We start from the raw sequence: 22,717 nt of genomic DNA on the forward strand, positions 1-22,717 counted from the left end.
GATATTATCAGCATTTGGTGCGGTATAATCAGAGGTATCTATGTGCTTTTGTGCCTGTTTTAAGTCCTCCAGCTTAACGCCCCTACACCTCCCACTACACAGGCATACTTACTTATGCATACACTGACATCTGGCATACCTACACACACCCCAGGGCCACTTCCTTCCCCTGATGTCAGGGAGAGGATGGGCATGCAGAGTGCAGTAAGTCTCCACGTTACTCTGGCCAACAGTCTTGGCCTACCTCCAGCATCTGTCACCCACAACATCTGTTCCCTCCTTGTAAAGTGCTGAACTATCTCACCTGGGTCAGTGCTATAGGTGATCACAGTGCCCGATCAGGATGTCACTGTGACAGGCAGCAGTGCAGATTGACCGGTCAATCAATGCAGTGCCGCAACATATGCACTAAATGAGATTTCCGTGCCCCCAGTCAGGTTACTCCCTGGGCAGTGACCCTGCTCACACCCTCCCCTAGTTCCACCTCTGATCACAATTATCTCTCTTGGAGAGTGTAGCAAATTGGAGTTGGGGGAATCTCACCTCTGCCATGCATGGTCACAATCTGGGCACAGGACCCAAATAGTGGGCAATGTGGCACTTCTTACAGTAGAGAATAAGTAACTTTATTCTTTACTTGTGTATTAAGGACCTTATTTGCATTAAATTCAGTCCACATGGGACCAAGACTTTCTGGCTTACTGAACAAAGTGGAATTGTTTCGTAGAGGGTGGAGAATTGTATTTTATCTGAAATTACCCCCTCTGCACAAAATACAAACAATTATACCCATACAAGTACCTTGTGGAAGTTGTTGCCCTCTATCTTCCTGTGGTCTCTCCCTGTTTCTCACCGTGCCTCCTCCCATTTCCTTGCACCTCTGCGTCTCCGCATATATCCCTATACTCAGAGCCGGCTCCGGTCAGTGACATGGGATGCCCAAATATGAGCATACCCATATATGGGCATCCATGCCACTGACCGGAGCCCGCTCTGTTGCGGATATGGAGAGAGACTGGGAGATTTACATCCCCTTATAATTCATATGGTGCATAGTACCGGCACGTATTGTTTTACCGGTACTGTGTACCTTCCTACTTTCACACTGGTACAGTATATGCTGCAGTGGGACTGAGAGGGATATATTGGTAACACATAGTCATTGTTGGGGGAATTCAATCCATTTTGAAAATAGTAATGAAATGTTTTTTACTTTTCTTTTTTTTCAGTAATGAAGAATGAAACATTTCTGTTAAAATTGAATTGGAGGTGAACTGGATTCATCATCAACTCTGCACCAGTGTGAATTGATGTTCTTTAATGTTCTGATAAGGTACATGCAACATCTCTTCCTCAACCCCTGCACCACTCTCTGCCTCTTGCCTCTCTCTCTCCACCTCCCTGCTAAGCGTATTAACCCATCTAATGTAATCCACATTCCATGTCTCACTTTACTCTTCACTTCTCACGTGCCCTCTGGAATGACTGCTCTCTGACTAACAAGGTCTATTTGTACATGACCTCTTCTGCTCTCATCATCCACCACCTCTCATTCCTCTCATTCCCCTCATCCCTGTCCTACTCGATACCTCAGCTTAATTGAACTCTCTCCTCTGACATCTACCCTTATCTCTAACCTCTCCTCACTTTCTGCTTAAACTAACTATCTTGTTAACTTTTACAATGCTATCATCTCCTCCTCCCTCCTCCTCCTTCCTCCTCCCTCCTCCATTATATATATACCCCTTCTAGGCTCTGACACACTCATCCCTCTAAGGCCATGATTATCATGGGCACATGCTTGGTCGTCCACAGTGCGTGCGAGCGATGCAGAGCCGCCTCGGACCTCAGTGCAGGGATTGCTGCATACCCCCAGCATCTGTCACCCACAAACAATACACACACTAATACTCCCCACAATACACACTATAATACCTCCTCAATACTAATCTCCCCAATAATATTATAGCTCCAAACACAATATACACAACACCCTTACACAAGATACACAATCTAGTACTCTCCTCTGCACCTCTACACACAATATAATACTCCCACACACACAATATACACACTACCCTCCTACCCCCATAAAATACAACCAATAATACACACACACTTTGTGGATGTTGGGACCAGCTCCCGGCATGCACCAGTGAAAGAGAGAGGCCCGCAGAAGCTCGGAAGAACTCCCTCCATCCGTGCCTTCCTCCGTTTCACATCTTCTCCCTGTCTCTCTCCCTCCCTTTCCTTGCATCTCCCTGCGTCTTTACGTATACCCAGTCAGTGACGGCTCTGGTCACGTGATGCCTTAATATGGGCTTATCCATATATGTTCATCCACGTCACTAATGTGATGCCCGCACTGTTGCGGAGCTGGTACTTACGACGGGCACTTATTGTTTTATCAGTACTGCGTACCTGACTCTACCGGCCTACTTTCAACACTAGTACAATATGTGCTTCACTACGAGTGAGTGGGGAATATTGGCATCACACAGTCACTGTTGAATATGCCATTCAATCCATTTTGAAAATAGTAATGCAATGTGGTTTTGTTTTGTTTGCTTTTTGCAGTAATGAAGAATGGAAAAGTTATATTAAAATTAAATTGGAGGGGGACTAGATTCAGCATTTCATCATGAACTCTGCACTTGTGAGAATTTAACTTCTTGAATACCCTGACAGGTACACGCAACATTAAGACTATAATCTGCTGTGCAAGCTTTCGTGCTATACCTCCCCCTCAGGTTTTGATTTATACATTTGCTCCCTCAATTCATGTCCTCTAATATTTGAAAGCTCTCTCCTAGCATTTTCTCTTTACCACAGAACGTCATCCCAATGTAACCTCTCTCTTGTTCTTTCTGCTTGCTGTTTCCTCACTCCTCTGTTAAACTTTTCTAATTTCTCTAACTTCCACACTCCTGCTTTTATCCACATGTTCTCCTCTTTCCTTCCCCTACCTTTGCATGTGTCTACACACTGCACCATTTGTACAGACCTCTATTGCAGCTATTTCTGCACTGCTCAATGAAAAGCACTCTTTAATATCCTATTCTCTGTGCCCCCTCTCTCTGCGCCCCCTCTTTTGGCGCCTCCTCTCTCTGCGCCCCCTCTCTCTGCGCCTATCTGTCTCATTCTCTCTACGTCCCTCTCTCTCTACATAGAGCTATCTCTGTCTCTCTCTACACCTATCTCTGTGTCTCCTTCTATGTTTGCTGATGTGTGGGATATCTCTTATAATCTTGAACCTGCTCATATACACATCGGGCCTCCCTGCCTCTGCCTCCCTGCTAAGAGTGTTAACCTATCTAATGTAATCCACATTCCTTTCCTTACTTTTCTCTTCCCTTCTCCTATGCCATCTGGAATGTCTGTTCTCTGACTAACAAGGCTCTAGTTGTACATGACCTCTTCTGCTCTCATCATTCACAATCAGTCATTCCCCTCACCCCATCTTACCTGTCCCACTGATTTGCCTCTGCTTAATTAAACTCTCCTCTGACATCTACTCTAACCTCTCTGCTCTCTCTCTCTTTCCGCTTAAACTAACAATCTTATTAACTCTTACAATGCTATCCTCCTATCTATATGCCCCCTCTAGGCTCTGACACACTTGTCCCTCTAGCCCACACCCTTGGCTAAATTCCCAAACATGTTCATCACACTTCCACTCGCTGTTCTTAATGCCTATGAAGGAAATGACACAATTGATATTTGATTTTTCTACAGTAAAAATGTCTCCAGTCCTGTATAAAGCTGCTCTCTGGGGCCAAACCACACTACTTTTTTTTCACATTCATCAACACTCAAATTTAATTTACGCTGTCTTTTTTTCCCTGTATTTGACTCCCTCCACTAACCTTCTCCTCACACTTGCCATTCTTCCTTCACTTCTCCTCAAGCATTTGACTACTTCAGAGGCAAGGTGGATGCCACCCACAAGGAGATTCCTTCTGTCCCTTCCCCCTTCTCTCCTTCTACCTAATTCTCCTTCTGCATTTGACTCCTTTTCTTCTCTTACAGAGCTGGAAGCTAATCATCTTCTCTTCTCCCTCTACCACATGCCCTCTAGATCGTATCCCCTCACACCTTACTGCATCTCTTAGTCCCCACTCTCACCCACATCTTCAATTCCTCCCTATTCTCTGGCTCTTTACCCTCTTACTTTAAGCCTGTAGTGGTCACCCTTTTCTCAGAAACAACCTACACCCTATGTGCCTTACTAACTACCGCCCTGTATCCCTCCTGCTGTTTGTCTCCTAATTGCTAGAATGTCAACATTCTTAAATCACATTCCCTCCTGGATCCTTTACAACCTGCCTTTCGTACAGCTCGTTCTACAGACTGTGCTTAAAGCAAATTCCCAAGGTCACTTTTCCCTACTAATCCTACTTGATCTATCTGCTGCGTTTGATGCTCTCAATCACTCTCCTCCTTCATATTCTAAACTCTCTCTTGGTATCCGTAACACAGTTCTATCCTGGTTTTCATCATAACTTTCCTGTCACACATTCTCCATCTCTGTTGCTAACATGTCTTCGTCTTCTATTGATCTGTCTGTGGGTATACATCAGGGCTCTGTTCTGAGATCTCTCTTTCTCTCTACATACTATCATTTGGTGACCTCATCAACTCTTTGTGACAATCCTATAAATAACAAATACAAATATCAGGTCATGGGAATAAGTGATTTGGACATAAAAGTAACATTTCGGAAGTGTGGACAACTAATACATCTTGTAGATTGCCTTTACAGTGTGATGTCATTGATTCAGTAGATTGTGTGCAGACCAGGACTGCAGTACAGTGTCACTCACATGGATGACTTGCGTGGTAGAAGCTCAAGAACAAGGATGTCAAACTCCAGTCCTCGAGGGCAGCAAACAGGCCAGGTTTTCAGGATATCCCTACTGAAAACCTGGCCTGTTTGGGACCCTCGAGGACTGGAGTTTGACATGCATGCTCTAGAAGGAGCACAGCTGTGGGTGGGAGGTGGATTTGCTTTGCATCAAATGGTTTGGAGCAAGGTTTATTGTATGTATTATCATAATAACAATGCAATGCTTAACTTTTATTTCAGGAGGGATGACTGCAGAACAGAAGTGAATATTGAAGCCATGTGTTCCTTTTCTTGCAAAAGAGAAAAATTGAAGGACAGTTGAAGAGAAGGAAAATTACTACACAGAGACAGATAAGCAATGTGTATATTTCTCATTTACCATTTAGTATTTGTCGTTTTATTGACTCCACACAATCCGGCTGCTACGGGTTTCACATTGAATATTTTCATCTCTACTCTACCCCTTCCTGTGATCTGAACCATGCAAGTTTTCGTTGATTCAATACATCATGAGTAGAGGGTGGCTACAGTATGAAGTAAAGACCCAAGGACCACATCTACTACCATTCATAACAAGAACATGTGCAGTAGCGCACAGCTGCAGTTCTATGTGATTGTTATGAAAGGTTGAGGTGGTTCAATTCTATGAATCTGGAGTGGGATGGATCCTGTTTGCATCATATGGTTTCATCTAGGCCAGTAGATTATATAACTCTCAGTACAGGTTACACATGGCATCAGTATTAGTGATTTAAAGAGGAGGAAAGCTTCAATGTGGAGAACAAAGCCAAGTAATGTTGAAGTTACTCCTTTTACCATTTACTTGGTCAGTCTGTACTGTCTACTCTCCACACAGCTGCTAAGGATCTTCCATTTTAAATACTTTCACCTCCTATTCTGCACTGCTTTGCTGCCCATTATTCAGAGATGCGTTCCAGTCATGTTTAGCACTCTGAATCTCTCTGCAGTCATTGGTTCAGCACATCATGGGTAGAGCATGGCTACAGATGCAGCAAGCTATTATTATTTTACCGGCTGATCATCCATAATATTGCATTAAAACATAGAATATCACTTAATTTCCAAAAGATTCAGTGATGCTGATAATGCAGAATCTCACAACATTTCCCATCATAATGCCATAATGCACAAGTGGGAGAAATAATCCTTGCTATATCTGTACATTGTGTGACGTATTACCTCCATGACCAATGAGAGCAAGTACATCTTCTGTATAGAGCGGCTGTGTTATGATGCAGTTATTGATCATCATTGACATAATCACAAGAATCTTATGCAAAGGGAAATTGTCCGCAGCGAAGTGAGATTTCAGCCCCCAAACGTCTGTAATATTAATGCAATGTCTTACTTTTGTTGCAGTGAACACTGAAGAGACGGATCTACTACAACACTGTACAGGATGAGCATACGCTACAAGCAGCAAAATGATCTTGCAGTTGACAGTATGTTGTTCTGGTAATGTGCACAATTATTATTTATGGGCTACACACCACAGTGCTGGACATATTCTGTTAACTTCAACTCTACTCCTAACATGGAGATGTCTTCCTGGTGTTACTGATTCAGTACATCATATGCACAGTGTGGTTATGATATGATGGATTGATTTAATGAACCCACCAACCAATGATGACATCTGCATCATCTTCTGTAAAGTGCAGCTACAGCATGATATTATCAGCATTTGGTGCGGTATAATCAGAGGTATCTATGTGCTTTTGTGCCTGTTTTAAGTCCTCCAGCTTAACGCCCCTACACCTCCCACTACACAGGCATACTTACTTATGCATACACTGACATCTGGCATACCTACACACACCCCAGGGCCACTTCCTTCCCCTGATGTCAGGGAGAGGATGGGCATGCAGAGTGCAGTAAGTCTCCACGTTACTCTGGCCAACAGTCTTGGCCTACCTCCAGCATCTGTCACCCACAACATCTGTTCCCTCCTTGTAAAGTGCTGAACTATCTCACCTGGGTCAGTGCTATAGGTGATCACAGTGCCCGATCAGGATGTCACTGTGACAGGCAGCAGTGCAGATTGACCGGTCAATCAATGCAGTGCCGCAACATATGCACTAAATGAGATTTCCGTGCCCCCAGTCAGGTTACTCCCTGGGCAGTGACCCTGCTCACACCCTCCCCTAGTTCCACCTCTGATCACAATTATCTCTCTTGGAGAGTGTAGCAAATTGGAGTTGGGGGAATCTCACCTCTGCCATGCATGGTCACAATCTGGGCACAGGACCCAAATAGTGGGCAATGTGGCACTTCTTACAGTAGAGAATAAGTAACTTTATTCTTTACTTGTGTATTAAGGACCTTATTTGCATTAAATTCAGTCCACATGGGACCAAGACTTTCTGGCTTACTGAACAAAGTGGAATTGTTTCGTAGAGGGTGGAGAATTGTATTTTATCTGAAATTACCCCCTCTGCACAAAATACAAACAATTATACCCATACAAGTACCTTGTGGAAGTTGTTGCCCTCTATCTTCCTGTGGTCTCTCCCTGTTTCTCACCGTGCCTCCTCCCATTTCCTTGCACCTCTGCGTCTCCGCATATATCCCTATACTCAGAGCCGGCTCCGGTCAGTGACATGGGATGCCCAAATATGAGCATACCCATATATGGGCATCCATGCCACTGACCGGAGCCCGCTCTGTTGCGGATATGGAGAGAGACTGGGAGATTTACATCCCCTTATAATTCATATGGTGCATAGTACCGGCACGTATTGTTTTACCGGTACTGTGTACCTTCCTACTTTCACACTGGTACAGTATATGCTGCAGTGGGACTGAGAGGGATATATTGGTAACACATAGTCATTGTTGGGGGAATTCAATCCATTTTGAAAATAGTAATGAAATGTTTTTTACTTTTCTTTTTTTTCAGTAATGAAGAATGAAACATTTCTGTTAAAATTGAATTGGAGGTGAACTGGATTCATCATCAACTCTGCACCAGTGTGAATTGATGTTCTTTAATGTTCTGATAAGGTACATGCAACATCTCTTCCTCAACCCCTGCACCACTCTCTGCCTCTTGCCTCTCTCTCTCCACCTCCCTGCTAAGCGTATTAACCCATCTAATGTAATCCACATTCCATGTCTCACTTTACTCTTCACTTCTCACGTGCCCTCTGGAATGACTGCTCTCTGACTAACAAGGTCTATTTGTACATGACCTCTTCTGCTCTCATCATCCACCACCTCTCATTCCTCTCATTCCCCTCATCCCTGTCCTACTCGATACCTCAGCTTAATTGAACTCTCTCCTCTGACATCTACCCTTATCTCTAACCTCTCCTCACTTTCTGCTTAAACTAACTATCTTGTTAACTTTTACAATGCTATCATCTCCTCCTCCCTCCTCCTCCTTCCTCCTCCTCCTTCCTCCTCCCTCCTCCATTATATATATACCCCTTCTAGGCTCTGACACACTCATCCCTCTAAGGCCATGATTATCATGGGCACATGCTTGGTCGTCCACAGTGCGTGCGAGCGATGCAGAGCCGCCTCGGACCTCAGTGCAGGGATTGCTGCATACCCCCAGCATCTGTCACCCACAAACAATACACACACTAATACTCCCCACAATACACACTATAATACCTCCTCAATACTAATCTCCCCAATAATATTATAGCTCCAAACACAATATACACAACACCCTTACACAAGATACACAATCTAGTACTCTCCTCTGCACCTCTACACACAATATAATACTCCCACACACACAATATACACACTACCCTCCTACCCCCATAAAATACAACCAATAATACACACACACTTTGTGGATGTTGGGACCAGCTCCCGGCATGCACCAGTGAAAGAGAGAGGCCCGCAGAAGCTCGGAAGAACTCCCTCCATCCGTGCCTTCCTCCGTTTCACATCTTCTCCCTGTCTCTCTCCCTCCCTTTCCTTGCATCTCCCTGCGTCTTTACGTATACCCAGTCAGTGACGGCTCTGGTCACGTGATGCCTTAATATGGGCTTATCCATATATGTTCATCCACGTCACTAATGTGATGCCCGCACTGTTGCGGAGCTGGTACTTACGACGGGCACTTATTGTTTTATCAGTACTGCGTACCTGACTCTACCGGCCTACTTTCAACACTAGTACAATATGTGCTTCACTACGAGTGAGTGGGGAATATTGGCATCACACAGTCACTGTTGAATATGCCATTCAATCCATTTTGAAAATAGTAATGCAATGTGGTTTTGTTTTGTTTGCTTTTTGCAGTAATGAAGAATGGAAAAGTTATATTAAAATTAAATTGGAGGGGGACTAGATTCAGCATTTCATCATGAACTCTGCACTTGTGAGAATTTAACTTCTTGAATACCCTGACAGGTACACGCAACATTAAGACTATAATCTGCTGTGCAAGCTTTCGTGCTATACCTCCCCCTCAGGTTTTGATTTATACATTTGCTCCCTCAATTCATGTCCTCTAATATTTGAAAGCTCTCTCCTAGCATTTTCTCTTTACCACAGAACGTCATCCCAATGTAACCTCTCTCTTGTTCTTTCTGCTTGCTGTTTCCTCACTCCTCTGTTAAACTTTTCTAATTTCTCTAACTTCCACACTCCTGCTTTTATCCACATGTTCTCCTCTTTCCTTCCCCTACCTTTGCATGTGTCTACACACTGCACCATTTGTACAGACCTCTATTGCAGCTATTTCTGCACTGCTCAATGAAAAGCACTCTTTAATATCCTATTCTCTGTGCCCCCTCTCTCTGCGCCCCCTCTTTTGGCGCCTCCTCTCTCTGCGCCCCCTCTCTCTGCGCCTATCTGTCTCATTCTCTCTACGTCCCTCTCTCTCTACATAGAGCTATCTCTGTCTCTCTCTACACCTATCTCTGTGTCTCCTTCTATGTTTGCTGATGTGTGGGATATCTCTTATAATCTTGAACCTGCTCATATACACATCGGGCCTCCCTGCCTCTGCCTCCCTGCTAAGAGTGTTAACCTATCTAATGTAATCCACATTCCTTTCCTTACTTTTCTCTTCCCTTCTCCTATGCCATCTGGAATGTCTGTTCTCTGACTAACAAGGCTCTAGTTGTACATGACCTCTTCTGCTCTCATCATTCACAATCAGTCATTCCCCTCACCCCATCTTACCTGTCCCACTGATTTGCCTCTGCTTAATTAAACTCTCCTCTGACATCTACTCTAACCTCTCTGCTCTCTCTCTCTTTCCGCTTAAACTAACAATCTTATTAACTCTTACAATGCTATCCTCCTATCTATATGCCCCCTCTAGGCTCTGACACACTTGTCCCTCTAGCCCACACCCTTGGCTAAATTCCCAAACATGTTCATCACACTTCCACTCGCTGTTCTTAATGCCTATGAAGGAAATGACACAATTGATATTTGATTTTTCTACAGTAAAAATGTCTCCAGTCCTGTATAAAGCTGCTCTCTGGGGCCAAACCACACTACTTTTTTTTCACATTCATCAACACTCAAATTTAATTTACGCTGTCTTTTTTTCCCTGTATTTGACTCCCTCCACTAACCTTCTCCTCACACTTGCCATTCTTCCTTCACTTCTCCTCAAGCATTTGACTACTTCAGAGGCAAGGTGGATGCCACCCACAAGGAGATTCCTTCTGTCCCTTCCCCCTTCTCTCCTTCTACCTAATTCTCCTTCTGCATTTGACTCCTTTTCTTCTCTTACAGAGCTGGAAGCTAATCATCTTCTCTTCTCCCTCTACCACATGCCCTCTAGATCGTATCCCCTCACACCTTACTGCATCTCTTAGTCCCCACTCTCACCCACATCTTCAATTCCTCCCTATTCTCTGGCTCTTTACCCTCTTACTTTAAGCCTGTAGTGGTCACCCTTTTCTCAGAAACAACCTACACCCTATGTGCCTTACTAACTACCGCCCTGTATCCCTCCTGCTGTTTGTCTCCTAATTGCTAGAATGTCAACATTCTTAAATCACATTCCCTCCTGGATCCTTTACAACCTGCCTTTCGTACAGCTCGTTCTACAGACTGTGCTTAAAGCAAATTCCCAAGGTCACTTTTCCCTACTAATCCTACTTGATCTATCTGCTGCGTTTGATGCTCTCAATCACTCTCCTCCTTCATATTCTAAACTCTCTCTTGGTATCCGTAACACAGTTCTATCCTGGTTTTCATCATAACTTTCCTGTCACACATTCTCCATCTCTGTTGCTAACATGTCTTCGTCTTCTATTGATCTGTCTGTGGGTATACATCAGGGCTCTGTTCTGAGATCTCTCTTTCTCTCTACATACTATCATTTGGTGACCTCATCAACTCTTTGTGACAATCCTATAAATAACAAATACAAATATCAGGTCATGGGAATAAGTGATTTGGACATAAAAGTAACATTTCGGAAGTGTGGACAACTAATACATCTTGTAGATTGCCTTTACTGTGTGATGTCATTGATTCAGTAGATTGTGTGCAGACCAGGACTGCAGTACAGTGTCACTCACATGGATGACTTGCGTGGTAGAAGCTCAAGAACAAGGATGTCAAACTCCAGTCCTCGAGGGCAGCAAACAGGCCAGGTTTTCAGGATATCCCTACTGAAAACCTGGCCTGTTTGGGACCCTCGATGACTGGAGTTTGACATGCATGCTCTAGAAGGAGCACAGCTGTGGGTGGGAGGTGGATTTGCTTTGCATTAAATGGTTTGGAGCAAGGTTTATTGTATGTATTATCATAATAACAATGCAATTGTTTCCTGTCGTTAGCATGACATAGTGTGACACAGTGTGATGTCATTGATTCAGTAGATTGTGTGCAGACCGGGACTGCAGTACAGTTTCACTGACATGAATAACTTGTGTGTTAGAAGCTCTAGAAGGAGCACAGCTGTGGGAGGGAGGTGGATTTGCTTTGTATCACATGGTTTGGAGCAAGGTTCATTGTATGTATCGTCAATAATAATTATAATAATAATAATAATGCAATGCTTAACTTTTTTATTTCAAGAGGAAAGACTGCAGAACAGAAGTGAATATTGAAGCCATGTGTTCATTTTCTTGCAAAATAGAAAATTGAAGGACAGTTGAAGAGGAGGAAAATGACTACACAGAGACAGATAAGCAATGTGTATATTTCTCATTTAGTATTTGTCGTTTTATTGACTCCAAAAAATCCGGCTGCTAAGGGTTTCGCATTGGACATATTCACCTCTACTCCACCCCTTCCTGTGATCTGTACCATGCAGATTTTTGTTGATTCAATACATCATGAATAGAGTGTGGCTACAGTATGAAGTACTGACCCAAGGACCACATCTACTACCATTCATAACAAGAACATGTGCAGTAGCGCACTGCTGCAGTTCTATGTTATTGTTATGAAAGGTTGAGGTGGTGCAATCATATGAATCTTGAGTGGGAGGAATCCTGTTTGCATCATTTAATTTGATCTAGGCCAGTAGAGTATATAACTCTCAGTACAGGTTACATATGGCATCAGTATTAGTGATTTAAAGAACAGAAAAACAGGAGTGGAGAACAAAACCAAGTAATGTTGAAGTTACTACTTTTTACTATTTACTTGGTCAGTCTGTACTGTCTACTCCCCACACAGCTGCTAAGGGTTTCCATTTGAGATACATTCACCTTCTACTCTGCACTACTGTGCTACCCTCTATTCAGAGATGAGTTCAAGTCATGTTTACCACTCTAAATCGCTCTGCAGTCATTGATTCAGCACATCATGGGTAGAGCATGGCTATAGATACAGCAAGCTTTATTTTACCCTAATATTGCATTAAAAAATAGAATATCACTCAGTTTCCTACAGATTTACTGATGCTGATAATGCAGAATCTCACCCTCCCATCATAATACACCAGAGGAAGAAATAATCCTTGCTATATATGTACATTGTGTGACATATTGCCTCCATGACCATTGATGGCAAATACATATTCTGTATAGAGCAGCTGTGTTATGATGTAGTTGTTATTGATCATCATTGAGATATAATCACAAGAATCTTATGCAAAGGGAAACTGTCATTAGCATAGTGGGATTTCAGCCCCCAAACTTCTGTAATATTAATGCAATGTCTTACTTTTATTGCAGTGAACACCGAAGAGACGGATCTACTACAACACTGCACAGGACAAGAGTATACACTACAAGCAGCAAAATGATCATGCAGTTGACAGTATGTTGTTCTGGTAATGTGCACAATTATTATGTATGGGCTCCACACCACAGTGCTGGACATATTTTGTTAACTTCAACACTACCCCTACCATGGAGATGTCTTCCTGTGATTGGTGTTACTGATTCAGTACATCATATGCACAGTGTGGCTATTATATGATGGATTGATTTAATGAACCCACCAAACACTGATGACATCTGTATCATCTTCTGTAAAGTGCATCTACAGCAGGATATTATCAGCATTTGGGGTGATATAATCAGAGGCATCTATGTGCTTTTGTGCTGGGTAAAGTCCTCCAGCTGAACCGCCCCCCACCCCCCACCCCCCTACACCTCCTGCCACACAGGCAAACTTACTTACACACACAGCACACTTACTTATGCACACTGACACTTGGCATACCTACACACACACACCCCACAGCCACTGGCATGCATGCAGAGTCCTGGGCATGCAGGATGGGCATGCAGAGTACAGAATATCTCCACCTTGCTCTGGCCCGTACTCTTGGCCTACCCCCAGCATCTGTCACCCACAACCTCTGTTCCCTCCCTGTAAATTGCTGCACTAACACACCTTGGTCAGCGCTGCAACCGATCACAGCACCGGATCATGTCACTGTGATAGGAAGCAGTGCTAATTGACCGGTCAATCAATGCCACGTGGCAACATACGCACCAAAAGAGATTTCCATGCCCCCTGACAGGCTACTCCCTGGGCAGTGACCCTGCTCATCTTCCACCTCTGATCACAATATTCTCTCTTGGAGAGTGTAGCAAATTGGAGTTGGGGGAATTTCACCTCTGCAGTGCATGTAGAGTCCTGTATGCAGAGTACAGAAAGTCTCCACCTTAGTCTGGCCCGTACTCTTGGCCTACCCACAGCATCTGTCACCCACAAATAATACATACACTAATACTCCCCACAATACACACTTTAATACCTCCTCAATAATAATCTCCCCAATAATATTATAGTCTTAAACACAATATACACAATACCCCCTAACACAAGATACCCAATCTAATACTCTCCTCTGCACCTCAACATAATATACTGCTGCGGCAGAGTTTATTCGAGCATTTGCCCGTTCTCTGCCGCAGCAGTAACCTGGCGCGCGACGGAGGGTGCCGGGCGCGCGCCGAAGCAGCGGAAGAGCGCCCTCCGATCGGGGCGCTCTCCCTACCGCTGCCGGGTCCGCCGGAACCCCCTGCCGCCGTCCCGCGATCTCGGGACACCAGGGCTCCCTCGGGGAGCCCTGGACGCGCGTGCAGGGGGCGCTGATACCCGATGACGCGTGACCGCGCATCGATGACGCGCGGCACGCCGAGGGAGTGGGGCTAGCAAGCCGGGGCATCCCCCGGCTTGCGGAACTAGCCCTGCTCGATTTAAACGTGTCGGCAGTGTACACACTATAATACCCTACACACAATATAATACTCCCACACACACACAATATACACACTATCCTCCTACCGCCATAAAACACAACCAATAATACACACACACTTTGTGGATGTTGGGACCAGCTCCTTGCATGCACCAGTGAAAGAGAGAGGCCTGCCATCCGTGCCTCCCTCCGTTTCCCATCTTCTCCCTGTCTCTCTCCCTCCCTTTCTTTGCATCTCCCTGCATCTTTGCGTATACCCAGTCAGTGACAGTCACGTGATGCCTTAATATGGGCTTATCCATATATCTGTTGCAGAGATGGAGAGAGACCTGGAGATTTTACATTTCCTTATAATTCATATTGGTACTTAGTACGGGCACTTATTGTTTTATCAGTACTGGGTACCTGACCGTACTGGCCTACGAGTGAGAAGGCAATATTGGCATCACACAGTTACTGTTGAATATGTCATTCAATCCATTTTGAAAATAGTAATGCAATGTGGTTTTGTTTTGTTTGCTTTTTGCAGTAATGAAGAATGAAAGAGTTATATTAAAATTAAATTGGAGGGGAACTGGATTCAGCATTTCTTCATGAACTCTGCACTTGTGAGCATTGACCTTCTTGAGTGCCCTGACAGGTACACGCAACTTTAAGACTATAATCTTCATCAACTGCTGTGCAAGCTTTCGTGCTATACCTCCCCCTCCGGTTTTGATTTATACATTTGCTCTCTCAATTCATGTCCTCTAATATCTGGAGGCTCTCTCCTAGCATTTCTCTCTACCACAGCACGTCATCCCAATGTAACCTCTCTCTTGTTCTTTCTGTTTACTGTTTCCTCACTGCTCTGTAAAACTTTTCTAATTTCTCTAACTTCCACACTCCTGCTTTTATCCACATGTTCTATACACTTTCCTTCCCCTACCTTTGCATGTGTCTACACAAAGCACCATTTGTACAGACCTCTATTGCAGCTATTTCTGCACTGCTCAATGAAATGCACTCATGCACATCCTATTCTCTTCCACCTTCCCTCATTCTCTACGCCCCCCTCTCAAAGCCCCCTCTCTCTATGTCTCCTCTCTCTACGCCTATCTGTCTCATTCTCTTGACGCCCTTCTCTCTCTACATATCCCTATCTCTGTCTCTCTCTACACCTATCTCTGTGTCTCCTTCTATGCTCGCTGATGTTGGGGGATATCTCTTATAATCTTGGACCGGCTCATATACACATCAGGCCTCCCTACTAAGAGTGTTAACCTATCTAATGTAATCCACATTCCTTTCCTTACTTTTCTCTTCCCTTCTCCTGTGCCCTCTGGAATGTCCACTCTTACTAACAAGGCTCTAGTTGTACATAACCTCTTCTGCTCTCATCAGTCACAATCAGTCATTCCCCTCACCGCATCTTACCTGTCCCACTGATTTGCCTCTGCTTAATTAAACTCTCTTCTGACATCTACTCTAACCTCTCTTCTCTCTCTCTCTTTCTGCTTAAACTAACAATCTTATTAACTCTTACAATGCTATCCTCCTATCTATATGCCCCCTCTAGGCTCTGACACACTCATCCCTCTAACCCACACCTTTGGCTAAATTCCCAAACACACTCATCACACTTCCACTCGCTGTTCTTAATACCTACGGAGGAAATCTCACACTTTGTTTGATTTTTCTACAGTAAAAATGTCTTCTGTCCTGTATAAAGCTGCTCTCTAGGGCTAAATACACTACTTTTTTCCACACTCATCAACACTCAAATTTAATTTACGCTGTTTTTTTTCTCTGTATTTGACTCCCTCCACTGACCTTCTCCTCCCACTTGCCATCCTTCCTTCACTTCTCCTCAAGCATTTGACTACTTCAGAGGTAAGGTGGATGCCACCCAAAAGGAGATTCCTTCTGTCCCTTCCCCCTTCTCTCCTTCTACCCAAATCTCCTTCTGCACTTGACTCCTTTTCTTATCTTACAGAGCTGGAAGCTAATCATCTTCTATTCTCCCTCTACCACATGCCCTCTAGATCGTATCCCCTCACACCTTACTGCATCTCTTAGTCCCCACTCTCACCCACATCTTCAATTTCTCCCTATTCTCTGGATTTTTGCCCTCTTACTTTAAGCCTGTAGCGGTCACCCTTTTGTCAGAAACAAACTACACCCTATGTGCCTTACTAACTACCGCTCTGTATCCCTCATGCTGTTTGCCTTCTAATTGCTAGTGTCAACATTCTTAAATCACATGCCCTCCTGGATCCTTTACAACCTGCCTTTCGTACAGCACGTTCTACAGACTGTGCTTAAAGCAAATTCCCAAGGTCACTTTTCCCTACTAATCCTACTTGATCTATCGGCTGCGTTTGATGCTCTCAATCACTCTCCTCCTTCATATTCTAAACTCTCTCTTGGTATCAGTAACAAAGTTCTATCCTGGTTTTCATCATAACTTTCCTGTCACACATTCTCCATCTCTGTTGCTAACATGTCTTCGTCTTCTATTGATCTATCTGTGGGTATACATCAGGTCTCTGTTCTGAGATCTCTCTTTCTCTCTACATACTATCATTTGGTGACTTCATCAATGCTTTTGGCCTTAGATATAATCTCTATGTGGATGATACACACACAAATCTATCCACCCCTGTTCTCACTCCTGCAATCCAGTCCCTACTCTTGGGTTGTCTCCTGGCTATATGCTCATGGATGGCACTCCACTGCCTTAAACTTAATGTCTAAAACTGGGCTCATATTATCCCCTTTCTCCATCACAGTAAACAGTACTACCATCTATCTTGTCATCAAACATGTTGCATAGGAGTAACATTTGGCTCTTCAATTCCATCTCCATACACATGCACGGCTATGGGTAAAATGTGTTGCCTCTTTCTCTGTAATATTGCCAAGATCTTCCCTTTCCCCTCTCAACCTACTGCTAAAGCTCCAATGTATACTGTTATCCTATAGGTTATTTTAACATACTACTAACAGGCCTCCATGCTTCACAACTTTCTCCTATGCAAAACTCTGCTGCTTGAATTATCTCACTTTCTCCCACAACAGTCTCTGCTCATCTCCTTAAATCCCTGTCCTGGCATCCCATCAAGTTTTTGTATCACCTACAAAGTTCTCCCCCTTACCTTTTTGTTAAGGCTCTCCATTAATCTGCTCCTTCTTGCATATCATCTTTGATCTCTCGTTATGCCCTTACTTGTCTCTTGCACTATAACCATAACTGTCTCCTGTAAACTTCTTTCACCTCTACTGTTCTCTCACTTGCCTGAAACCATTTTCCATCACTGCACCGTACATGTGAAACTTCCTCACACTCAGTATATGCCAACATAACCTCTTCCACCCACATGTAAGACCAATCTTAAAATTCACGACTTAAATCAAGCATTTCAAAAACTTTGACTCGTGGCTACTGTCCCACACCCACAGTCACTGCTACCAACTATTGTTCCCAAGATGTGCTTTCTACTAATTGTACCCACCATTAAGGACAAGCATTGTCATCTACTGCACTTCTTCCCCCAACTGCTGCCTCTCTTTAAGTCTTCTAACATTTCTATTAGATTGTAAAGTTCCCAGGGCAAGGATTTACTTTCCTATAATCTGTTTTTATTTGTCGCACTTATTTTTTAATTATTTTTCCCCTCTCCCCTAATGATATACATATAGGTTTTCCTGTCATTTGCATGATAGAGTTATTATGGTTAACTATTGCATCATGTAGACTGCCTTTTCAGTGTGATGTAATTGATTCAGTACTTTGTGTGCAGACTGTGACTGCAGTACAGTGTCACGAACATTAATGACTTGTGTGGTAGAAGCTCTAGAAGGAACCCAGCTATGGGAGGGAGGTGGATTTACTTTGGATCACATGGTTTGGCGCAAGGTTCATTGTATGTATGATCATAACCATGCAATGCTTAACTTTTATTTCAGGAGGGAAGAACAGTGAATATTGAAGCCATGTGTTTCTTTTCTGTCAGAAGAGAAATTTTGAAAGACAGTTGAAGAGGAGGAAAATGACTACACAGAGACAGATAAGCAATGTGTATATTTCTCATTTAGTATTTGTCGTTTTGTTGACTCCACACAATCCAGCTGCTAAGGGTTTCGCATTGGACATATTCCCCTCTACTCTACCCTTCCTGTGATCTGTACCATGCAGGTTTTTGTTGATTCAATACATCATGAGTAGAGTGTGGCTGCTGTATGAAGTATTGACCCAAGGACCACATCTACTACCATTCATAACAAGAACATGTGCAGTAGCGCACTGCTGTAGTTCTATGTGTTTTATTAAAGGTTGAAGTGGTGCAATCATATGAATCTGGAGTGGGATGAATCCTGTTTGCATCATATGGTTTCATCTAGGCCAGTAGAGTATATCTCTCAGTACAGGTTACACATGGCATCAGTAGTAGTGATTTAAAGAACAGAAAAAACAAGAGAAACTTCAATGTGGATAACAAAGCCAAGTAATGTTGAAGATACTCCTTTAACTATTTATTTGATCAGTCTGTACTGTCTACTCCCCACACAGCTACTAAGTCTTCCATTTGAGATACATTCACCTCCTACTCTGCACTGCTGTTCTGTCCTCTATTCAGAGATGAGTTCCAGTCATGTTTACCACTCTGAATCACTCTGCAGTCATTGATTCAGCACATCATGGGTAGAGCATGGCTACAGAAACAGTAAGCTTTATTTTACCGGCTGATCATCCATAATATTGCATTAAAACATAGACTATTACTCAGTTTCCAAAAGATTCAGTGATGCTACTAATGCAGAATCTTACAACACATCCCATCATAATTCACCAGAGGAAGAAATAATCCTTGCTACACTAACGACACGTTTTATTGAAGCACGGCTAGCACCGCAAGCCGGGGGATGCCCCGGCGTGCTAGCCGCACTCCCTCAGTGTGCCGCGCATCACCGATGCACGGTCACGCGTCAGCGGGTGCCTGCGCCCCCTGCACGCGCGTCCAGGGCTCCCCGAGGGAGCACTGGTGTCCCGCGATGTGGGGGACAGCGGCAGGGGGTTCCGGGGGACCCGACGGACCCGGCAGCGGAAGGGAGAAAGCCCCGATCGGAGGGCGCTCCTCCGCTGCTTCGGCGTGGGCCCGGCACCCTCCGGCGTGCGCCAGGTTACTGCTGCGGCCAAGAACGGGCAAATGCTCGAATAAACTCGGCCGCAGCAGTATATCTGTACATTGTGTGACGTTTGGCCTCCATGACCATTGATAGCAAATACATATTTTGTATTGAGCGGCTGTGTTATGATGTAGTTGTTATTGATCATCATTGAGATATAATCACAAGAATCTTATGCAAAGGGAAAATGTCTGCAGCATAGTGGGATTTCAGCTACCAAACTTCTGTAATATTAATGCAATGTCTTACTTTTATTGCAGTGAACACTGAAGAGACGGATCTACGACAACACTGCACAGGACAAGAGCAAACACTACAAGCAGCAAAATGATCTTGCAGTTGCAAGTATGTTCTGTAATGTGCACAATTATTATTTATGGGCTACACACCACAGTGCTGGACATATTCTGTTAACTTCTACCCCTACCATGGAGATGTCTTCCTGTGATTGATTCAGTACATCATATGCACAGTGTGGCTATGATATGATGGATGGATTTAATGAACCCACCACCCACTGACATCTGCATCATCTTCTGTAAAGTGCAGCAGGATATTATCAGCATTTGGGGTGGTATAATCTGGGGCATCTATGTGCTTTTGTGCCTGGATAAGTTCCTCCAGCTGAACCACCCCCCTACACCTGCCACACAGGCATACTTACAGAGCACACTTACTTATGCACACTGACACTTGGAATACACACACACACACACACACACACAGACACTGTCATGCATGCAGTGTCCTGTATGCAGAGTACAGAAAGTCTCCACCTTACTCTGGCCCGTACTCATGGCCTATCCCCAGCATCTGTCATCCACAACCTCTGTTCCCTCCCTGTAAAGTGCTGCACTAACACACCTGGGTCAGCGCTGCAGCTGATCACAGTGCCGGATCATGATGTCAATGGGATAGGCAGCAGAGCTGATTGACAAGTCAATCAATGCAGCTCCGCAATATATGCACCAAAAGAGATTTCTGTACCCCCTGTCAGGCTACTCCCTGGGCAGTGACCCTTCTCACCCCTCTCATTCCACCTCTGATCACAATAATCTCTCTTGGAGTGTGTAGCAAATTGGAGTTGGGGGAATCTCACCTCTGTAGTGCATGGTCACAATCTGGGCACTGTACCCAAATATTGGGCAATGTGGCACGTCTTACAGTAGAGAATAGAATAAGTAACTATATTCTTTACTTGTGTATTAAGGAACTTATTTGCAATAAAAATTCAGTCCACCTGGGACCAAGACTTTCTGGTTTTCTGAACAAAGTGGAATTGTTTTCCTATAATTTTATATTCTCTGAAATGTAACATCACAATAAAGTACTCCTATTTTTTTCCTTTGTGCTTTTTTATGGACTATTCCTTTATGTATTTCACTTAATGGGACTAATTACCTTACGATTAGATTTCACTTGTATTTTCTTGGGTTACTCTTTGGAATTTCTCTCTGTGTTCATTTATATTATCTTATTTAGAGCAGTCTTTGCCATTGGACCCCATTTCTTGCCAGAGAGATCTGTAACACAGAGTATTGAAGAGAGTACAGAACAGTGGTGAAGTAGATTTTTATGCTTCTAGGCAGCCTCCCTTCTCACCATGTATTCTGCCCCCGACGGTCTCTTGCACTGCTCCCTCCTACACCCACTCTTCCCTCCCCTCCCCGCTATCACTCAATGACCCCCTCTCATTCAATCCTGCTCCCTTACTCCCCCCTCACTCATTCTTCCTTCTGCACACACAATCCTCCCGAATATCACTCCCAAACAACACACACACTAATTCTCCCCACAATACACACTATAATACCTCCTCAATAATATAATATCTCCCCAATAATATTATAGCTCCAAACACAATATACACAATACCCCATACACAAGATACACAATCTAATACTCTCCTCTGCACCTCAACATAATATGCACACTCTAATATCCTAAACACAATATTATACTTCCACACACACACAATATACACACTAACCTCCTACCCCCATAAAATACAACCAATAATACACACACACACTTTGTGGATGTTTGGACCAGCTCCCGGCATGCACCAGTGGAAGAGAGAGGCCCGCAGAAGCTGGGAAGAACTCCCTCTCTCCATCCGTGCCTCCGTTTCCCTTCTCCCTGTCTCTCTCCCTCCCTTTCCTTGCATCTCCCTGTTTCTTTGCATATATCCATACACAGCTGGGTCTGATCAGTGACGTGTGAGGCCTTAATATGGGCTTATCCATATATGTGCATCCATGTCACTGATGTGACGCCCGCACTGTTGCGGAGATGGAGAGAGACCGTGAGATTTAAATGTCCTTTTAATTCATAAAGGTACTTAGTACACGCACTTATTGTTTTGCCTGACTGTACCAGCCTACTTTCAACACTGGTACAGTATGTGCTTCACTACGAGTGAGTGGGGTGTATTGGCATTACACAGTCAATGTTGAATATGCCATTCAATCCATTTGGAAAATAGTTATACAATGTGTTCTTTTTTGGTTTGATTTTTGCAGTAATGAAGAATGAAAAAGTTATATTAAAATTAAATTGGAGGGGAACTGGATTCAGCATTATCATAAACTCTGCACTTGTGAGAATTGACATTCTTGAATGCCCTGACAGGTACACGTAACTTTAAGACTATAATCTTCATCAGCTGCTGTGCAAGCTTTCGTGCTATACCTCCCCCTCAGGTTGAGTTATACATTTGCTCCCTCAATTAGGGTTAGGGTTATAGGGGAATACGAAAATTTAGGTATGTGACTCATTTGGGTACTAACCAATCAGAGAAGAGTTAGGGTTGAAAGTTAGGGTTGACACTTAGGATTATTTTTCTATTTTTGTTTGGCCCAGGGTTATAGGGGAATACGAAAATTTAGGGTTAGGGTTAGGGTTATAGGGGAATATGAAAATTTAGGTATGTGACTCATTTGGGTACTAACCAATCAGAGAAGAGTTAGGGTTAGGGTTCAAAGTTAGGGTTAGGGTTAGGGTTCAAACTTAGGGTTAGGGTTATAGGGGAATATGAAAATTTAGGTATGTGACTCATTTGGGTACTAACCAATCAGAGAAGAGTT

General features: G+C 43.7%; 1 long non-coding RNA gene across 3 annotated transcripts in view; it reads left to right on the top strand.

Annotated features, from left to right (window-relative positions):
- LOC142476240 (uncharacterized) overlaps positions 1-22,292 on the top strand; it is a 38,392-nt gene extending 16,100 nt beyond the window's left edge. Inside the window, exons 12-22 of one of the 3 annotated variants that reach the window (XR_012791465.1) lie at positions 1,230-1,333; positions 2,578-2,688; positions 5,087-5,206; positions 6,227-6,322; positions 7,767-7,870; positions 11,876-11,993; positions 12,982-13,079; positions 14,992-15,102; positions 18,411-18,520; positions 19,892-19,976; positions 22,154-22,292. This is a non-coding gene — a long non-coding RNA (uncharacterized LOC142476240). Of the gene's footprint in view, positions 1-1,229; positions 1,334-2,577; positions 2,689-5,086; positions 5,207-6,226; positions 6,323-7,766; positions 7,871-11,875; positions 11,994-12,981; positions 13,080-14,991; positions 15,103-18,410; positions 18,521-19,891; positions 20,903-22,153 lie in introns of those variants that run through there. The other 2 variants (XR_012791464.1, XR_012791466.1) reach the window with 2 other exon arrangements.
- The last annotated feature ends 425 nt before the right edge of the window (positions 22,293-22,717 follow it).

Source organism: Ascaphus truei, unplaced genomic scaffold (assembly GCF_040206685.1).
Source record: "Ascaphus truei isolate aAscTru1 unplaced genomic scaffold, aAscTru1.hap1 HAP1_SCAFFOLD_1539, whole genome shotgun sequence".
NCBI classification, from domain to species: Eukaryota; Metazoa; Chordata; class Amphibia; order Anura; family Ascaphidae; genus Ascaphus; species Ascaphus truei.